Source organism: Raphanus sativus, unplaced genomic scaffold (genome assembly GCF_000801105.2).
Source record: "Raphanus sativus cultivar WK10039 unplaced genomic scaffold, ASM80110v3 Scaffold0688, whole genome shotgun sequence".
Lineage (NCBI taxonomy): Eukaryota > Viridiplantae > Streptophyta > Magnoliopsida > Brassicales > Brassicaceae > Raphanus > Raphanus sativus.
This window is the reverse complement of record NW_026616005.1, coordinates 26,542-32,541: the sequence shown is the minus strand read 5'-3', so window position 1 is coordinate 32,541 and position 6,000 is coordinate 26,542. Positions and strand designations below refer to the sequence as shown.

General features: G+C 36.2%; 1 pseudogene; it reads right to left on the bottom strand.

Annotated features, from left to right (window-relative positions):
* Window positions 1–97: 97 nt before the first annotated feature.
* LOC130502799 (DNA polymerase alpha catalytic subunit-like) lies at window positions 98–4,954 on the bottom strand (annotated as a pseudogene).
* Window positions 4,955–6,000: the final 1,046 nt, after the last annotated feature.

The window sequence follows — 6,000 nt, the reverse complement described above, 5'->3', positions numbered from 1 at the left end:
CCCTGCTTACAGAAGGTTAAAATATATTTTTTTAATTAGTAGGAAAACGATTGGATATGGGATAATAATATTAAGCTGGTCTTTTTGGTTTGGGAACCTGGTCATAGCAGATTATATAAGGTACAGTATCCTTAGCACTGAAACCTTTTTGAAACCATGTTGCCTCATTCTGAGTGCGACCTGAGTGAGAAGCACACACTCAAAGTTTAGTGAAGATGTGAAATAACGTGGATAATAATAATAATAATAATAATAGCTCTCTCAATACTTACTTGAACGTGTGGTTGGCTTTTGGAATCTGGATAAGCTTCAGGTGACTTAGACAAGGCCTTGGTGATGACATACTTTTCAAGTGCAACTGGCCCATTTCTCATTTCCTCTTTTATCTGTTGCATTGATCAAAGCCACATGTTAAAAGATGAAAAAGAAGAGTAAACTCCTTCACAAGTTCGTTATGAATTGCTTCAACAACATCCTCACACGACCTGAAAAATATGACAAGATTTTGTTGTGTGTTTGCATGAGAGAGAGAGAGTAAAAAGTAATATTCTTGAGTGAATGTTTACAAACATATATACCCTCCATAAAAGATCTTAGCCAAGCATAAATCTCCAATTTCCTTGGAGAGTAAGCTCCAATCTGGACGAACCATATCCACACCCTTTCTTTCAATTTCCTGCATTGGACCAATGCGTTTAGTATCCTAAAAAATTTTCTGAAAAAAAAAGGATGTGTAAATTTAAATATTTTTACCTCGCAAGTCTTCCCGTCTTTGAACTGCAACTTGACGCCAGCATACTTCTTTTTTCTTAGAATTAGCATTCTCTTATATATGCCATCACACTCAATTTTCATACATCTGTACTTCTTATTGACCTATAATATTAAAAGAGACAAGGTGAGACCCAACTTGAGTTATCCATTAATTGTCTTTCATGCATCAGGAAATCGAACATTAAAAGTTGCAACCATTAAATGAATATTTGGTCTAATCATATAGTATATAGCTTCGTTTTAAGGGTGAAAAGCTGGAGATTAAATCTATTATATTATCCAACCTCCTACCTCTTGGATGACTTTTGTTATGATGGTTTTGACCTCTTCAATATCATCTAGTCCACTGTGAATCATGATTGAATCTGTGTCACCATAAATCACCTGCGTAAAAAGCAACATGTTCAATATTCCCCCAACATGTTGACACATTACATTACTGAAATGCATTTAGTCCGGTGATACCTCCAGGTTTAAATGATTCTGCACAAGATCTACGGTTCTTTGCAGGATCTCCCTTCCCTGCAATGTTAGGGAATTAACCGGATTTCATGAAAAAAAAAAAAAGAAAAATTTGTCACTAGAATAGAGAAAAAACATAACTTACCTGCAGTGTTATGAGTTCTGCTAAAGGCTTAGCATAGAATCTTGAATCAGAGAACCCCAGACATCCATACATGCTTCCGTTTAGAATGATGAAACATTAAAATATAAAACATTATTGCAAAGCAGAATGCTAATACCATTAAACACAAAACCTATTGGCTGTGAGTTTTAATGCCTGCTGCCGAATGTCAAGCTCCCAGTACTTGACACCTGTTTCCTTCTTCATCTTTTGTTTGACACGTTTCCTTAAACTGACCAAATGTTCCATCAACTAAAAACAAAGACAAGAGATATAGAGAGCTACAGATTAGAAGATATTGTCAAGGTTAGTTTAACTGAACTACAAAATGAAGCAATCACTACCTAAAACAGATAATAATAAAGCAACTAGTGTAAAGGTGAATATACCTTTGGAAGAACTCCAGGTGTCTGACTAGAAGGTAAACGAGGAACACCATCTTCTGATCGTGGTACAGTCGTGAAACATATATTATATTCCTGAAATTACCCAACGTACGTTATGCACACAAATCAAGTGGAAACAGTAATTTCAAGGCTTGAGAAATAGAAAAAATTAAACAGTCTGCTCCCGCTACTTAACCTGTATAATAGACGGGTATAGACTATTGAAGTCAAGAAGCAACACATATTTGTCGTATAAGCCTTTCTTTGGCTCCAAAAACCAATCCACCAGCGTAGGCTGGACCACCCTTCTTTGTTTTTCTGCCATCATTTTCCAGATCCAAGTCAGCATCCAATTCATCTACACTGTGGCTGATTCTTCTTTTTGATGACTTTATATCCTTCATACGTTGCGAGATTTTGTCTGGGAGGATGTACTTTCTCGAGTGGAATGTATGTAGTAAGTAGTATTCAGTTCTTTGCGCCCTGGATCCCTGGTAAGGAAAAGAAAAAAAAATCAGAGCGCATAACGTTTCAGGAATAGAGAGAGTGAGAGAGGTAGAACAGGAGCCAGTACTTGAAGAGTTTTCCCCCAGAGGTTGCCACTTATGTTAGTAAGCTGGAGAGTGAGAGGAAGAACACTTAGATGAAACATGAGCTCCATGGATAACCATGCATCTGTCTGCCCACATTCAATCTGAACCGAAGAAAACCAAAAGGAATCGTAACCTGTCGTCCCTAGTGAGGAAGTACCAGCTCATATGTATAAAAAAAGACTGAGGAGACGAATTAAAGAACTTACAAGTTCCACAAGTGTTTTAGAGGACTGAAACATTTTCGGAATGTCATTAGGTGATAAGTCTTCCCTGTCCCGGTTCAGCTGTGTCTTTGAAAGGTCTGTTAACGAATAACTGACCTGCAATAACCAGAAGCTTATTAGGTGAGGGACTACGCTTTATCACTCTGCTTGTAAGAGTTGAAGATCATCATACATAATAGCCCCAGCAATGCAAGACATGAGCCCAAAATTAGTGTTCCCTTTAAGCCTAGGCATGAACGAGCGTTTGAGACGGCCAATTTTGGACCACATGCTACTCAATACTTTGCAAGTCTGCACAGTAGTCATTCAGTTAAGTCATCATCACAACAACAAAAAGAGAGAGAGAGACTGAGAAAATGGACTAAATGATGTATATAATGCATTAAATAAAAACATTATGTCTTATTAATGTTACTTCTACTAACATAAAAATTAAAGACACAGTCATATTTAGATGGTAAAAAGATTAGTTGCTTTGCCTGGGCTCTTTGGAGAGGACATCCAGATCAAACCTTGATATATTATGCCCCACAAGAACATCACTGTCCAATTTGTTCAACTCCAGAAACAATCGGTTCAGCAAAGCTCTTTCACTGCAGTAAAATAAACAAAAAAAAATGTTGGATGAAGCAAATAATAGGACCAGTACACAACAACAATAGCTGCGGAATGAATACCTGTTTTCAAAACTTAAAACACTGCAGCCGTTCTTTGAATTTCTGTTAGCCACTTCTTTCTTCCAACCAATTGGGTAGCTTGTTCCATCAGGATTCCTAACGACAGTGAAATGAGACAGAACACCAGATCTCTTTCTTTCTGGACCTGGCATTGGAGCGTCAATCTGAAACACCAAAGGACATAAAATATCAAGCTACTAAGAGAGTGTCATTTGAGCAAGAAAAAAAAACATTTTTCACAAACCTTGGCGTTGTGAAAACAGAGAACAGAGGCCGAAACAATCTCGGTGATGTTGTGCTTTTCATTGACTATAGTCTTTAAGTTTATAGCTGTGACGACAGCAGGAGGAGGATGAACCACTTTTTCCTCCGGGACTAAAACAGTGATAGCCTTCGGAGATTCAACAGTAACCTCAAACTTGCACCAGCTCACCTGCACAAGTGTTCAAGTCCTCATTATTTGGAGATAAAACATAAATAGAAATAACTAGCAAGATACTATTTTTAAGGCTTTTTACTCGTTGAGAAGCTAAACTAGTAGAGAAGTTTGAAATTTTCAGCCAAGAAGGTCCATGATCTTCCTTTTAAGTATAAAAAGCTCCAAAGCACTGCCATATAAATTGACATACATACATAGTTAAATAAGAAGCTTAGAAAAGACCAGTAAATGCAAAACTAACCGATCAACTATTAAAAACAGGGAAAGGTAAATAGAAACTCAGCAGTAAGAAACTAAAACCTGGTGTGAGAGCCGAGCACAGCGCAAAAAGACTCCCCTTTAAGGTCTTCTGGAAGTGCAGGATCCTATGATAACAACAGAGACAGACAGGTGTTGAGATGTAAGAGAATTAACAACAAAAAAAAGACAATTTTAGAGTGACTTAAAGCTTTAAAAGGCACCTTAAATGGATAATTTATCTTCAAAACATATTTGCTCGCCAGCTGGCACATCAGGCCTCTCAAATGCATAGCTTCTCTGATATTCATCCAAGGAGAGAGCAGAGTAGAGAGTAAAAAAAGAAAAGTTTTTGCTGCTAAACAGTACATGAAAAGTAAAAAGTAAAAAGGTAAAATACCCAAACCTTGACAAGTGCCATGCTATAATTCGAAACGTCGAGTCGTAACAGTTGCTGAGAAATCTCGTTCTTCAGTCCAGATGCCATTTCCTAAGAAGACAAGGTCAAAAAAAAAACAATATATAATAGAGAAGATAGGATATTGCTTCGTATTAGCGTGCGACACACGTTAGTCACAGAACTCACATTTGGAATAGCATAAACACATCTCTGCATGTTCTTAACTACAACACAGCAACTCTTGTACGTATCTCCCGTTTTAACCTAAAGAGAGGGTAACAGCCGAATTAATAATGCTCTATATATATTAACCATAAGGTCAAAGGAGAATTAAAAATGAGTGAGTCACCTTCCCAAACAGATACACTGTGCCCATGCTCGCGCCAAAAGCCTCCTCGTAAGCGTCGAGGATGTAAAAACGAAGTGAACCATCATCAGCAGCATCCAAATCAAATCCCGATTCATCCGTCGGCTCTGGCTCCTCCTTACCTTGGAAGATGGGCAGTTCCAGTCCTAGGGAGTTCTTCCTACTCGATGACGCCTCCGTCGAATTGTCGCCGGCCATTTTTTTCAGTTTCTTCTGATTTGGGGTTTTTTCAGTATCCAATTTATAGGTTTAGGTCGATGGGGATGGCGGGAAATCTATTTTTATTTTGGCGCCATTAATAACTTTTCAAGCCCGATCAGCCTAATATTAATGGGCTTCTGTTATACGTTAGCTTCAATTTATTTTCTAAGGGAAGATCAGTGTTTTGAAACCGGATCCGGACACGCGGTTGAACCGGTAAATTCGATGATCCGAAATAAATCCGGTTCACGTTTTGTGAAAAATCCAAAATTTAAAAAACCCGCAAAAATCCACAGAAACCTACTAAAATCTGAAATCCGGTACCGTTGAACCATTGGTTGAATCAATAGATAACTTTTACATTTTCTAAAACTTTTAATTATTTTTTAGATTCTCTTTTATATTTTAAATTTCCAATTAAAAATTAGGTTTCTTTCGGTTTTTTTTTCATCGTTCTTCTTCTTCTGCTAGTCTCTACTGACTATGTATCTTCTGTTTCTTCTTTCTTTTTTGTTTTTTGATTATTTTATTATTATAAATCTGTAGTAAAATCTATTCTAAGTTTTAAGTTTTATAACTCTATTCTTTGTCGATTAACAAATAATTTTTTTTGTTTTACATTTTTCTAACTTAAATAGTCTAAGCTATTTTTTATAGTTTGTATATCAAATGAAAATGAAAATATAAAAAAGTAAAGTTAAGTATTTTTTAAATGTTTTTTAAACATAAAATATATACCTATCCAAACTACTATTTTATGTTTTAGAAAAATGTAGATAATATTAACTTTAGTTTCTATATTTTTATTTTCATAACTAATATATTATTATATAACTAAATTGATTTATTTATTAATCCGCGGTCGACCCGATAAACCAGTGATCCGGTAAGTAGTCCGGTTCAGTGTTTGGGTCGGTTTTCAAAACGTTGGAGAAGATAGAAGCATGTAGAGACTCGTGCTGTGGGTGCATGGACAGACTCGTGTTGTGGAAGAGTCTTTAATAAATGAGGAAACGTTGTCGTATTACCTTTTATCAAAAACATAATTAAAAATAATATAATCAGAAAATATCTGAT